General features: G+C 27.8%; 2 pseudogenes; both read right to left on the reverse strand.

Annotated features, from left to right (window-relative positions):
• Positions 1-488: 488 nt before the first annotated feature.
• On the reverse strand, positions 489-1,992 carry LOC145982867 (NADH-ubiquinone oxidoreductase chain 5 pseudogene; annotated as a pseudogene).
• Positions 1,993-15,789: 13,797 nt separating this feature from the next.
• Positions 15,790-17,206, reverse strand: LOC145982868 (NADH-ubiquinone oxidoreductase chain 5 pseudogene; annotated as a pseudogene).
• Positions 17,207-17,458: the final 252 nt, after the last annotated feature.

Consider the following 17,458-nt stretch of genomic DNA (forward strand, 5'->3'; position numbering starts at 1 on the left):
CCAAAGGAAGGCGGCATATTAATGTTAATAATAAAATTAGGATTATCTCCTCAGTTAAGGGGTATATTATTAAGTGGGGGCTGCTAACTTCCATCTTTAGTGGTGAAACTCCATTAATACTCTCACACTATTTCTTTAGTATAAAATTACATTATCTTTTCATGATAAAGCTGAACTTTAAATAAGTTCAAGAAATGCCTATAGAATTATTTTATCCTTCCTAATAACTTCAATATTATGCTTTATTATAAGCTATATAAACACATATAAATTATTAATAAAATTACTATTAAAAATGAAAATATAAAATAAATATTAAAATAATTAGAATGTATTAATTGGATATTTAAAGAACCACTCCTTATATATTTATAGACTCCCTGTCCCCCCATAAGTTCACTTCATCCATAATCAACAGCCTTAATATATAGACCTCCAGTAATAAATGAACTACCAATTAATCCACCAGAGGATAAATAAGGTAAAAATCATATCCCCCCTAATAAATAATATATTATTTTATTATTAAAAAATGGATAAATTTCGAACAAGAAAGATGTAATATTATACCCAATTCACCCTCCCAATAAAATACATATAATTGCCCCTATTTTCAAACTAAGTGGGATAATAATAACAAAAACAGAAGGAAATATTAATCATATTAACCCAGAACCACCTACAATAGATAAGAATAATAGGCCTAACATACCTTTAAATATGCCTCATCCCCCATCATCTGAAAAGAATTGAAATGATATACCTCTATAAGATTTACCAACTAAATAATAATTTAATCGAAAACTATAGGCTATAGTTATACCCGTAGAAACTCATAATAAAACAAATATTACTAAATTAAAAGAAGATATACTTAATATTTCCAAAATTAAATCCTTAGAATAAAACCCAGCCAAAAACGGTATTCCACATAAGGCAAGACTAGAAATTATTATACAAGAAATAGTTATTGGTATTTTATTAATTAGACCCCCCATACAACGAATATCCTGAACATCCCCTATTACATGAATAACTACACCGGCACATAAAAACAATAAAGACTTAAATATAGCATGTGTCAATAAATGGAAAAATGATAACTCCTTTAACCCCACAGATAATGTTAACATTATTAACCCAAGTTGTCTTAATGTAGATAAAGCAATAATTTTCCTCAAATCATATTCAAAATTAGCACCAACCCCAGCTATAAATATAGTTAACCCTGACAGTAATAAGAGTATCCTACCAAAAACAGTATATATATATCAGTATATCTCCAAAACGAATTAATAAATAAACTCCAGCAGTAACCAAAGTAGAAGAATGAACTAATGCAGAAACTGGGGTGGGTGCAGCCATAGCTGCCGGCAATCATGCAGAAAATGGAATTTGTGCACTCTTTGTTATCCCAGCAATAATAATAAATCTAGTAATTAATATTATATCAAAGTCAGAAACTAATCATAAATAATAGATATAATTTCAGCTACCATAATTTAATATTCAAGCAATAGATAATAAAATAAATACATCACCAATTCGGTTAGACAAAGCAGTTAATATTCCAGCAGAATAGGAACGAACATTCTGATAATAAATTACTAGGCAGTAAGAAACTAGTCCTAGACCATCCCATCCTAAAATAATTCTAATAATATTAGGAGAAATAATTAAAAACATTATAGACCCGACAAATAATAAAACTAAAATAATAAATCGATTTATATTATAATCCCCTTCTATATAAGAACCTCTATAATTAATAACCATAGAAGAGATATATATAACTAATCCTATAAAAATTAAAGATATTCAATCAAATAATATTGTTATGATAATACTAGAACTATTCAAATTAACAATATTTCACTCAATAAAAATTGTAATATCCCTAATTAAAAATATTATCCCTAATAATAATAAAATTATTCTACTAATTAATAAAATAATTGATACTATACTTGTAATAAAAAAATTAAAAACCATTGATCTAAGAACTTTTTAGCTACCAGTAAGTCCACAACTTACTATTCTACTTAAACTACTTAAATAATTTAAATTCAATGAAATATTGGAGAACAAAAAACAATTAAAAAATTTAATGGAAATAAATGACAAAATAATAATAAATATTCACGAATGTTACTTCTTCAGCAAGAAAATACACCAGAGTAGTATATTCCATGTCGAGTGTAAGAATATAAATGTAAAGTATAACCAGCACTTAAAAAGGAGAGTAATGCAACACCTACAAAACTAAAGTAGGATCACCCAATAATTCTATTTAATAGACTAATTTCACCCAACAGATTAATAGAAGGGGGGCAGCTATATTAGTAATTCTCAATATAAATCATCATAAAGATAATCTAGGAATATAACTAATTATCCCCCTATTAATTAATATACTACGACTACCTAATCGTTCATAAGTAATATTTACTAGACAAAATATTCCAGAAGAACAAAGACCATGTGCTACTATTAAAGTAAGACTACCATTTATTCCTCATGCCCCTATAGTTATAATCCCCATCAAAACAAGACCTATATGTGCTACAGATGAATATGCAACCAAAGCCTTTAAATCAATTTGACGTATACAAACAAGACTAATTATTCAAATTCCAACAATGCTAATACCAAATCAAAAAATATTATATTTAACAGCTAATCTCTCAATACAAGAAATAATTCGCAAAATCCCATACCCTCCGAGCTTTAATAAAATCCCAGCCAAAATCATAGACCCACTAACTGGAGCCTCAACATGAGCCCTAGGTAATCACAAATGAACCAAAAATATAGGTATTTTTACTAAAAAGGCAAACACCATTCTAATATATCAATATTAATATATCTAAATATATAAATATATAAACCCCCCACCTTATAATTTAACATAAAAATACCAACCAAAAGAGGTAAAGAAGCAAGTAATGTATAAAAAAGTAAATATACCCCCGCTTGTACTCGTTCTGGCTGATACCCTCACCCTAAAATTAAAAATAAAGTAGGTACTAATGATCCCTCAAAAACAAATAAAATTAAAAAAAAATTATTCTTATAAAAGTTAATATTAACAATAATAATAAAATAATTAACAAAAATATAAATCTAAAAGGATAAAAATAAAAAGATATAATACTATTTCTAGCCACTATTATTAAAAAAATAATTCAAATGTTAAGCAAAATTAAAGAGTAAGACATCACATCTAAGCCAATAAAATAACCAGCCCCCCATACTCCGATACCAAATCATACTATTAATAAAAACAAAAAACAACCAAAAATAATAGAAATTTGAACCACCATTCATAAAGAACTATTAAATCTCAAAAGGATTAAAAATATAAAATAAAAAATATATTTTAACATTTCAATAATACAAAAGAATTAAAATAATATTTACCATGAGTACGTGTAACTGATACTATAACAGATAGACCAAGAGCCCCCTCACATACACAAAACGAAATAAATAATAAACAAAAATAAGCTTCTTCCTGATTATTAATAAAATAATAAGTTATATATAAATATAAGGATAACACAATAAATTCAAGTCTTAATAGAGTTACTAATAAGTGCCTACGATGAGAAATATAGCATAAAAATCTAGTAAATAAAATAAATAATATAAATAATACTCTTAACATAAGTTTTTATAGTTTAATAAAAACAATGGTCTTGTAAATCATTAATGAATTAATAATTCTAAAAACATCAAGGAAGATATAATTACATCATCATTAGCTCCCAAAGCCAATATTTTTATTAAACTACCCCTTGATATTAAAATAAAATTAATACTAATTACTGTTATATTACTATTAGCACTAATAATATTATACATAAAACATCCACTGTCTATGGGGATCACACTAATTATACAAACTATTACTGCATGCCTAACAATATCCACATTCTTAAAATCCACATGACTTTCCTATGTATTATTTCTAGTATTTTTAGGAGGAATATTAGTTCTATTTATTTATACAACAAGACTTACACCAAATGAAATATTTAAAATAAGAACAAAAATAATAATTATGAGTGTAACTTTAATATTATTATGTTTATTTATATTAATAATAATAGACCCATTATTAACCCCCTCAATACTACAAAATATAGATACTTATACAACCTGAAGAAGTACACCACCCTTACCAGGAATAAAATTATACAATGAATCCATTATAATAATAACTACTATAACAGTAGTATATCTATTTATTACATTAATTGCAATTGTAAAAATTACTAGACTTTCACATGGGCCTCTAAAAATAATTAAATAATTACAAATGACAAAACCAGCACGGATTTATCACCCTCTACTCAAATTAGCAAATAATGCATTAGTAGACTTGCCAGCCCCACTAAATATTTCCTATTGATGAAATTTTGGCTCACTCATAGGAATATGTCTTTCAATCCAAATCTTAACAGGTCTTTTTTTTAGCAATACATTATATTTCAAGAACAGATTTAGCCTTTTCTAGAGTAATACACATCTGCCGAGATGTGAATTATGGGTGAATACTACGAACTATTCATGCTAATGGCGCCTCCATATTTTTTATTTGTATATATATACATGTTGGACGAGGAATATATTATGGATCCTACTTATATTTTCACACATGATCTATTGGGGTTATAATTATATTAGCAACAATAGCAACAGCATTTGTTGGATATGTATTACCATGAGGGCAAATATAATTTTGAGGTGCCACAGTAATTACTAATTTACTCTCGGCAATTCCATATTTAGGGACTACGTTAGTCCAATGAATTTGGGGGGGATTTGCAGTAGATAGTGCTACACTAACTCGATTCTTCGCCTTTCATTTTTTATTACCATTTATTTTAATAGCAATATCCATAATTCATCTACTTTTCTTGCATCAAGCTGGGTCTAATAATCCACTATCTATTAATAGCAACATGGATAAAATTCCATTCCACCCATACTTCTCAATAAAAGATATATTAGGGTTTATACTTATAATTTTAAGACTAATACAACTCTCATTAATATTTCCAACAACCCTAGGAGACCCTGAAAACTTTACCCCTGCAAATCCACTAGTAACCCCAGTACACATTCAACCAGAGTGATACTTTCTGTTTGCATACGCCATTCTACGATCAATCCCAAATAAGCTTGGAGGAGTAGTAGCACTAGTATTATCTATTATAATTTTATTTATTATACCAATACACCATAAAAGAAATTTTCGTGGACTACAATTTTATCCATTAAATCAAGTATTATTTTGATTAATATTTGCAACCTTTATTTTATTAACCTGAATTGGAGCCCGACCCGTAGAAACTCCATACATTACTACTGGGCAAGTATTAACAATTATATATTTTATATATTTCATTATATCCCCAGCAACCCTACTACTATGAGATAAAATCTTAAAAAAATGACTTCTTGACTGAAACTTTAAGTGTATGTCTTGAAAACATAAAATAGAATATAAATATTCTAGAAGTCTTCACATTCTAATTATTATGCAACTAAATATAAATTGATACAATCAACCCCCTAAAACCAAAAAAAAAAAAAAAAATTTAAAGAAACCGGAAGAAAACTTTTCAAGCTAAATATATAAGTTTATCATAACGAAATCGTGGTAGTGTCCCTCGAATTCAAATATAAATAAATCCTAAAAAAATAACCCTTAAGTAAAAAAAATAAGAAAAGTGGTATCCCCCCAACAATAAAATTCTAAATAAAACACTTATAAATAAAATACTAGCATATTCAGATATAAAAATTAAAGCAAATCCACCAGCGCTATACTCAACATTAAACCCAGAAACAAGTTCAGATTCCCCCTCAGCAAAATCAAAAGGAGTCCGGTTAGTTTCAGCTAAACAAGAACTCAATCAGGCTAACGCCAACGGTAAAGCAATAAAGATAAACCATAAATAATCCTGAAAAACATTAAATAAAAGTAAATTATAGCCACCAATTAAAAAAATAAAAGATAGTAAAATTAATACTAATCTAACCTCATAAGAAATAGTTTGAGCAACGGCTCGAAGACCCCCAAGTAACGCATAATTAGAATTAGATGCCCACCCAGCAGATATTACTCTATACACTCCTATTCTCATACAACATAAAAAGAAAAATACCCCCAAATAAAAATTAAATAATAAGGTGTGATATGGAAAAACAACCAAAGACAAAAATAAACTAAAAACTGGAGATATATAATATGGATAATAGTTTCTCAAAGTAGGTAATGTTTGCTCCTTAGTAAATAATTTAACTGCATCAGCAAAAGGCTGAAAAATACCACAAATCCCAACCCGATTAGGCCCCTTACGAATTTGAATATAACCTAAAACCCTGCGCTCAAATAAAGTAAAAAAAGCAACTCTAATTAAAACACATACAACTAAAATAATAAAAGAAATAACTCCAATAAATAAATCTGATATCATCTACTATAAAAAGAAATTTATCTTCATTATTGAATTCTAAATTCAATGCACTTCTCTGCCATAATAGTAATTATTATTAATCAATATTATATATATAATATAAGTATTTGGTCCTTTCGTACTAAAACACTTTTAATATTAAGAGATAGAAACCAACCTGGCTCACGCCGGTTTGAACTCAGATCATGTAAGAAATTAAAGGTCGAACAGACCATCAAATTTGAAATGCTACCCCCAAATGATATCTTAATCCAACATCGAGGTCGCAACCCCTCCTGTCGATATGATCTCTCAAGAAAGATTATGCTGTTATCCCTAAGGTAACTTATTCTTTAAATCACTAAAAATGGATCCAAATAACAAAAATTATTGAATATTAAATAAAAAAGAGCTAATTATTATCTTCCCATCACCCCAACAAAATACTATTTAATAATATATATAATTATATTACTAATCAAAACATCATTAAAATAATATAAAGATCTATAGGGTCTTATCGTCCCCTTAAAAAAATAAAGCCTTTTCACTCTAAAGTAAAATTATATATTAATTAACTAAAGACAGTCTATTCCTCGTCCAACCATTCATTCTAGCCCCCAATTAAAAGACTAATGATTATGCTACCTTCGCACGGTCAAAATACCGCGGCCATTAAACAAATGTCATTGGGCAGGTTATACTTCATATAAAAAATCATGAAAAGATGTTTTTGATAAACAGGCGAGAATAAATTTTGCCTAATTCCTTTAATTAATTAAGTAAATATACTAATAGAATCATAATTTCAAAATAAAATCAATTAAAACATATAATTAAGTAAGCAAGTAAAACCAAACTAAATTTTTAATAAAATTTCAAATAAATTATAACAAAATTACAAAAATTAGCAATCTCCAAACCAATAAATATAATAGTTTAATATAAAGTTATAACCAACATATTAACCAGAAGCACATCCCCCTAGTCATAACTAAACATTAATATTATAATATATATATATTAATATAAAAAATATTAAAATGCAAAGCTATATTAAATATAATTCCCTAATAACTAGATATAAGGTAAGTCGAATAACATTTTATTACAAATAACAATTTTAACAGAAAAATATAACACTTTTACCTTAAAATTAGTCTACTAGCTCCTCACCCTTCGAGAAAATAGAATATTCAATTAAAATTTAATCCTCCCTGATACAAAAGGTACGATTATTGACATCTCCTATAATAAAAATCAATATTTCATATATTTAATAAATCCCAACACTGTACTAATAACCTATAACAAACTAATTCATATACACTAAGTATATAACCAACCCCAATAAAATTACTTTTCATATAAAATCAACTTATAAACTAAATTCAAATAGTAATAAAATTTCTATCAAAATATGTCGAATTGCACGACTAACTACTCAATGTAAATGAATATTCTAACTAACAGAAATATTTTGATATTATATTCAAACTAGGTACACCTTCCGGTACACCTACTATGTTACGACTTATCTCACCTATATAAATGAGAGCGACGGGCGATGTGTGCATGCCCTAGAGCTAATAAACCAAAATGTTATTCTAAAACAAAATTTCAATTAAATCCAATTTCAAATATAATTTCAATATATTATCCAAATCAACATAATGTAACCATCTCCACCCACTAATAAGCTGCACCTTGACCTGAAATATATTTCAACAGAAAAAAAGAATATATATATTTAAATATTCAAATTACGGTGGTATACAAACTGATACTTTACAATAATAGGTCAAATAAAACGCGGAATATCGATTACGGGACAGGTTCCTCTAAATAGAATAAAGCACCGCCAAATTCTTTGAGTTTCAAGATCATAACTAATACTACTCAAACCAAATTTACAATGATAATAATAGGGTATCTAATCCTAGTTTAACATATCACCTTTATAGAATTAATAAAAATAAAGAACAAATTATATTAAAAATTTCACCTAATAAATAAAATATAAACAACCAAAAATCAATTATTACTACAATTAAGCCAACAACTCTCCACTTATGTCCCCACGTCTAACCGCGGCAGCTGGCACGAATTTAGCCGGACAAAATAAATATTAAAATTTAAAATCCTGTAATCTAATTTACATTAAAATTAAACAAAACCACACACTGCGAACTAAATTCAAATACACCGTCTCAACCCATAAAAAATTGGCGGAAATTTTCCCTCTCTTTAATAAATACATATGTAAAATTTAACTAGGGAATTTTAAGCTAGAATAAAACTTTAGTTCTAAAATATAAAGAGAGGTTCTTTATTATTATATAGTATGTATTATATTAAATTAAATTATAATTAGAAATTATCTCACGAAAATTTCCTCCCTTTTTATTTTTACTCACTTTCCCATACTATATAGAACACATTTTTTTTTCCCTCAAAATTGTGTTCTATATAGATATATTAACTTCTTTTTTCTCTAGACTCAATAAGTATTAAAATGACATGTTAATTAAGTCAATTACTTTAAGTTAGACTACAAAAACTTAAAAAAAATTGGATAAAATTAAAAAGGATTCTGAAGTATTTTATATTATTTAATAAATAGGTTCTACTTATTGATCATAACAATAAAAGTCTAATAAATAGTATTATTAACCCACTATTATAACTTATATATAAATAAGATGTCTGAAAAAGGATTACCATGATAGGGTAAAGTATACATGAAATTTAACATGTTCTTATTAATTTATTTGTAACAAAAATGAATTTTTATAATTGAAAGAATTAAACTTTCTCCAATGGTATCAAACCCCATAGTGCATCATACACCAAAATATAATAAAAAGGTAAGCTAATTAAGCTAGAGGGCTCATACCCCACATATGAAGGTCTATAATTAATCCTTCCCTTTTTAATGCTCACAACCCCCAAGAAAATAATATTCCTATTGACCCTCACAATAGGAACCCTCCTTTCTATTTCTTCCACCTCATGATATGCAGCCTGAATAGGCTTTGAAATTAATCTAATATCTTTTATCCCATTAATTTCTACACCAAATAATCAACGAAATACAGAAGCATCACTTAAATACTTCCTAATTCAAGCATTAGCATCATCAATAATTTTGGCTGCAGCATTAATTATAATTAATGCTGCAAACTTCAATATACAGATCCAGCTTTTAACCATAGCTTTATTAATAAAAATAGGAGCTGCTCCATTTCACATTTGAATACCAGAAGTTATAGAAGGAATAACATGAATTAACTGCCTAGTAATAACAACTATTCAAAAAATTGCTCCATCAACATTGCTTAGTTATGTAATTGACAATTTAAACATAATTTTAATTTTAACAATTAGAACATCAGCAATTATTGGAGCAATTGGAGGATTAAATCAAACCTCGTTACGAAAAATTATAGCCTTTTCATCAATTAACCACATATCATGAATTATTCTAAGAATAACATCAGAAGATAATACCTGGTTAACATATTTACTACTATACATCCTTATAACTACCTCTACCATTATGTTATTTTCAATAAACAAAACATACTACGTCCATCAACTGTTTATATTAAAACTTCCGCCCATTAAAAAAATATCTTTATTCATATCAATATTATCTCTTGGTGGACTACCACCTCTACTAGGGTTTTTACCAAAATGGATAGTCATTATCCAAACAACCAACTTTAAGCAATTAATTATAATTATAATCCTAATTAGCATATCGTTGCTAACCTTATATTATTACTTACGAACCTCACTTACATCAATTTTAATAAATTATAAAACTAATATATGGAATATCATTACTTAAAATTAAAAGAACAAGTATTATCAGTAGTTACAATTTTTCTCTCAGTATGTGGACTACCTATAATCCAACCAATTTACATATCTCTATAAAATCTTTATAAGGTCTTAAGTTAATTTTAAACTAATGACCTTCAAAGTCATAAATAAGGGGTACTCTTTTAGGCCTTAATACATATATGTATCACCCTGAAATTGCAGTTCAAAATTATTATTCTTAACTATAAAGCCAAAATTTAATGAGAGAGTTTTAAACTCATACATAAATTTACAGTTTATCACCTATAACTTCAGTCATCTCATTCTTGCAACGATGATTATTTTCTACTAACCATAAAGATATTGGTACAATATATTTAATTTTCGGAGTATGATCAGGAATAGTTGGAACATCATTAAGTATCTTAATCCGTATAGAATTAGGCCAACCAGGAAGTTTAATTGGAGATGATCAGATCTACAATGTGATTGTAACTGCACACGCATTTATTATAATTTTTTTCATAGTAATACCTATTATAATTGGGGGATTTGGAAACTGACTAGTACCTTTAATAATTGGAGCCCCAGACATAGCCTTCCCACGATTAAATAATATAAGATTTTGATTACTACCTCCATCATTAACTCTACTATTATCAGGAAGAATTGTAGAGAGTGGTGCAGGAACTGGTTGAACAGTATATCCTCCCCTATCTGCAGGAATTGCACATGCCGGAGCCTCTGTAGATTTATCAATTTTTTCATTACATTTAGCAGGAGTATCCTCTATTCTAGGGGCAGTAAATTTTATTACAACAGTAATTAATATACGAACTATAGGAATATCCATAGAACGAGTACCATTATTCGTATGGTCAGTAGTAATCACTGCAGTTCTACTATTATTATCACTACCAGTTCTAGCAGGAGCAATTACAATGCTATTAACAGATCGAAATTTAAATACCTCATTTTTTGACCCATCTGGTGGTGGAGACCCAATCTTATATCAACACCTATTCTGATTCTTTGGACACCCAGAAGTATATATTCTAATTCTACCGGGATTTGGAATAATTTCACATATTGTAACTCAAGAAAGAGGTAAAAAAGAAACATTTGGAGTTCTTGGAATAATTTATGCAATAATAGCAATTGGGTTCCTAGGATTTATTGTATGAGCACATCATATATTTACTGTAGGAATAGATGTTGATACTCGAGCATATTTTACTGCAGCTACAATAATTATCGCTGTACCAACAGGAATTAAGGTATTTAGATGAATTGCAACACTACATGGAACACAAATTAATTACTCTCCATCAATATTATGAGCATTAGGATTTATTTTCTTATTTACAATAGGGGGATTAACAGGAGTAGTATTAGCAAATTCATCACTAGACATTGTGCTGCATGACACATACTATGTTGTAGCACATTTTCATTATGTATTATCTATAGGAGCAGTATTTGCTATTATAGCAGGACTAGTACATTGATTTCCATTATTTACAGGAGTAATCCAGATTGATTAAAAATTCAATTTATCTCAATATTTATTGGAGTTAACTTAACATTCTTCCCACAACATTTTCTAGGATTAAGAGGAATACCGCGACGATATTCGGATTATCCAGATGCATATACAATATGAAATGTTGTTTCAAGATTAGGATCAATCTTATCATTTACAGCAGTAATTATTATAATATTTATTACCTGAGAAGGTATGACAAGTGCCCGACCAACATTATTTAATCTACAACAAGCATCATCAATTGAATGGTATCAAATGTCACCTCCCTCTGAACATACATATTCAGAACTCCCAATACTACTTACTAACAACTAATTTTTAAGGTGGCAGAGAAGTGCATTGAATTTAAGCTTCAAATATAAGGAATATCCCTTACTTAAAAGTGGCAACCTGAAATCAAGTAGGATTACAAGATAGATCCTCCCCATTAATAGAACAAATAATATTTTTCCATGACCACACAATATTAATTTTAATTATAATTACAGTATTAGTAGGATACTTAATAGCATCATTATTTAATAACAAATTAACAAACCGAATACTTTTAGAAGGACAAACATTAGAAACAATATGAACAATTATACCAGCAATTACCCTAGTTTTTATTGCCCTACCCTCTCTACGTTTATTATACTTATTAGATGAAATTAATCAACCTTCATTGACCCTTAAAACTATTGGACATCAATGATATTGAAGTTATGAATACTCCGATTTTATAAGGGCAGAATTTGACTCATATATATCCCCAACAAATGAAATATCTATAGACTCATTTCGATTATTAGATGTAGATAATCGAACAGTATTACCAATTAACATAGATATCCGAGTACTAACTACATCTGCAGATGTATTACACTCATGAGCCATACCATCCATAGGGATTAAAATAGATGCCACCCCAGGACGACTTAACCAGGCAGGAGTAAATATTAGTCGAATTGGCTTATTTTTCGGACAATGTTCAGAAATTTGTGGTTCTAATCATAGATTCATACCAATTATTGTTGAAACTACAACTCACAAATCTTTTATTAATTGACTAATAAAAATTATACAAGAATCATTAGATGACTGAAAAGTAAGTAATGGTCTCTTAAACCACAAAATAGTAATATAACAACTACTTCTAATGAAAAGAGTTAGTTAATCTATAACATAGGAATGTCAAACCTAAATTATCTTTATAGATACTTTTTTATTCCACAAATATACCCATTAAATTGAATTATTCTATTTATAATATTTATATCAATTTATTTTCTATTTATAATCATCAATTATTATAATTATAATAAATTATTAAATAGTAACAACTTTAAAATAGAAAATAAACCAAAAATTAAATACTGAAAATGATAACAAGATTATTTTCATCATTCGATCCAACATCATCAATTATAAATATATCACTAAATTGAATAAGAACATTCCTGGGATTATTAATAATCCCAGCCCCATTTTGATTAATACAATCACGAACCTCTATATTATATAACATAATAATAATAAAGTTACATGAAGAATTTAAAACATTTTTAGGGATAATTAGTCACCAGGGAAGAACCCTAATATTTATTAGTATATTTTCAATAATCTTATTTAATAATTCAATAGGATTACTACCCTATGTATTTACTAGATCAAGTCACTTAGTATTTACCCTAACCCTGGCCCTACCAATATGATTATCATTTATATTATTTGGGTGAATCAATAATACAAAACATATATTAGCACACCTAGTACCGGAAGGTGTGCCAGCACTATTAATACCAATTATAGTAGGTATTGAAATAATTAGAAATCTAATTCGTCCAATAACTCTATCAGTGCGACTAGCAGCAAACATAATAGTTGGACATTTAATAATATCAATAATTGGAAATACAGGAACAATATTAGAAATTATTGGACTTTCAATATTAATTTTAGCACAAATTATATTAATTATTATAGAAACAGCCGTAGCATTTATCCAATCTTATGTATTTGCCTTATTAATTGCTATTTATTCTAGAGAATCAAAATAAACAATGTCAGCAAACCAAAACCACCCATATCACCTAGTAGATCAAAGCCCATGACCAGCAACAGGAGCTATTAGAGCAATAATATTAACAACAGGGATAATTAGATGATTTCACCAACAAAATATAATTCTATTATCAATAGGAATAACAACTATACTTCTTACAATAATTCAATGATGACGAGATATTTCACGAGAGGGAACATATCAAGTTATAATAGGACTACGATGGGGCATAATTCTATTTATTATCTCAGAGGTATTATTTTTTGTATCCTTCTTTTGAGCATTTTTCCATAGAAGATTATCCCCAACAATTGAACTGGGGATATTATGACCACCAAGGGGAATTACTCCATTTAACCCAATACAAGTACCTTTATTAAATACAGCAATTTTACTAGCCTCAGGAGTAACAGTAACATGAGCCCATCATGGGTTATTAGAAAAAAACCACTCACATACAACGCAAGCCCTTATATTAACACTAATATTAGGAATATATTTTACTATTCTTCAGGCATATGAATATTATGAATCCCCCTTTACTATCGCTGATGCAGTATATGGATCCACATTCTTTATAGCAACAGGATTTCATGGGTTACATGTTATTATTGGATCAACATTCCTAGGGGTATGTTTAGCTCGACACATCTTATGCCATTTTTCACCAACACATCACTTCGGATTTGAAGCAGCAGCCTGATATTGACATTTCGTAGATGTAGTATGATTATTCCTTTATATTTCAATTTACTGATGAGGTAGATAATTTACTTAGTATATTTAAAGTACGCTTAACTTCCAATTAAAAAGATTATAATAAAATAAAGTAAATAATTAATATAATCATAAGTACCTCATTATTAATTATAATAATTACCTCAATTGTAATAATATTATCCACATTACTATCAAAAAAAATAATTACAGACCGAGAAAAAAGATCACCGTTTGAGTGTGGATTTGACCCAAAATCCTCAGCACGAATTCCATTCTCTATAAAATTCTTTCTAATTGCAGTAATTTTTCTAATTTTTGATGTAGAAATTGTATTACTATTACCAATAACAGTTATTATTACTAATTCAAAACTAATATATTGAATATGTGTTAGACTCCTATTCCTATTAATCTTGCTTTTAGGTTTATATCATGAATGAACCCAAGGATCACTAGAATGAGCATGCTAGAGTAATAGTTAATAATAATATTTGAGTTGCATTCAAAAGGTATTGAATAGTTCAATTTACTTTATTGAGCAAGAAGCAAAAGCAATCAGCTTCGACCTGAATAAATTGGTATATATTACCCTTGCTTATTTGACTGAAGCCAAAGGAAGGCGGCATATTAATGTTAATAATAAAATTAGGATTATCTCCTCAGTTAAGGGGTATATTATTAAGTGGGGGCTGCTAACTTCCATCTTTAGTGGTGAAACTCCATTAATACTCTCACACTATTTCTTTAGTATAAAATTACATTATCTTTTCATGATAAAGCTGAACTTTAAATAAGTTCAAGAAATGCCTATAGAATTATTTTATCCTTCCTAATAACTTCAATATTATGCTTTATTATAAGCTATATAAACACATATAAATTATTAATAAAATTACTATTAAAAATGAAAATATAAAATAAATATTAAAATAATTAGAATGTATTAATTGGATATTTAAAGAACCACTCCTTATATATTTATAGACTCCCTGTCCCCCCATAAGTTCACTTCATCCATAATCAACAGCCTTAATATATAGACCTCCAGTAATAAATGAACTACCAATTAATCCACCAGAGGATAAATAAGGTAAAAATCATATCCCCCCTAATAAATAATATATTATTTTATTATTAAAAAATGGATAAATTTCGAACAAGAAAGATGTAATATTATACCCAATTCACACTCCCAATAAAATACATATAATTGCCCCTATTTTCAAACTAAGTGGGATAATAATAACAAAAACAGAAGGAAATATTAATCATATTAACCCAGAACCACCTACAATAGATAAGAATAATAGGCCTAACATACCTTTAAATATGCCTCATCCCCCATCATCTGAAAAGAATTGAAATGATATACCTCTATAAGATTTACCAACTAAATAATAATTTAATCGAAAACTATAGGCTATAGTTATACCCGTAGAAACTCATAATAAAACAAATATTACTAAATTAAAAGAAGATATACTTAATATTTCCAAAATTAAATCCTTAGAATAAAACCCAGCCAAAAACGGTATTCCACATAAGGCAAGACTAGAAATTATTATACAAGAAATAGTTATTGGTATTTTATTAATTAGACCCCCCATACAACGAATATCCTGAACATCCCCTATTACATGAATAACTACACCGGCACATAAAAACAATAAAGACTTAAATATAGCATGTGTCAATAAATGGAAAAATGATAACTCCTTTAACCCCACAGATAATGTTAACATTATTAACCCAAGTTGTCTTAATGTAGATAAAGCAATAATTTTCCTCAAATCATATTCAAAATTAGCACCAACCCCAGCTATAAATATAGTTAACCCTGACAGTAATAAGAGTATCCTACCAAAAACAGTATATATATATCAGTATATCTCCAAAACGAATTAATAAATAAACTCCAGCAGTAACCAAAGTAGAAGAATGAACTAATGCAGAAACTGGGGTGGGTGCAGCCATAGCTGCCGGCAATCATGCAGAAAATGGAATTTGTGGACTCTTTGTTATCCCAGCAATAATAATAAATCTAGTAATTAATATTATATCAAAGTCAGAAACTAATCATAAATAATAGATATAATTTCAGCTACCATAATTTAATATTCAAGCAATAGATAATAAAATAAATACATCACCAATTCGGTTAGACAAAGCAGTTAATATTCCAGCAGAATAGGAACGAACATTCTGATAATAAATTACTAGGCAGTAAGAAACTAGTCCTAGACCATCCCATCCTAAAATAATTCTAATAATATTAGGAGAAATAATTAAAAACATTATAGACCCGACAAATAATAAAACTAAAATAATAAATCGATTTATATTATAATCCCCTTCTATATAAGAACCTCTATAATTAATAACCATAGAAGAGATATATATAACTAATCCTATAAAAATTAAAGATATTCAATCAAATAATATTGTTATGATAATACTAGAACTATTCAAATTAACAATATTTCACTCAATAAAAATTGTAATATCCCTAATTAAAAATATTATCCCTAATAATAATAAAATTATTCTACTAATTAATAAAATAATTGATACTATACTTGTAATAAAAAAATTAAAAACCATTGATCTAAGAACTTTTTAGCTACCAGTAAGTCCACAACTTACTATTCTACTTAAACTACTTAAATAATTTAAATTCAATGAAATATTGGAGAACAAAAAACAATTAAAAAATTTAATGGAAATAAATGACAAAATAATAATAAATATTCACGAGTGTTACTTCTTCAGCAAGAAAATACAACAGAGTAGTATATTCCATGTTGAGTGTAAGAATATAAATATAAAGTATAACAAGCACTTAAAAAGGAGAGT

This window comes from Lepisma saccharinum, unplaced genomic scaffold (assembly GCF_977018435.1).
Source record: "Lepisma saccharinum unplaced genomic scaffold, izLepSacc3.1 HAP1_SCAFFOLD_459, whole genome shotgun sequence".
In the NCBI taxonomy this organism is placed as follows: Eukaryota; Metazoa; Arthropoda; class Insecta; order Zygentoma; family Lepismatidae; genus Lepisma; species Lepisma saccharinum.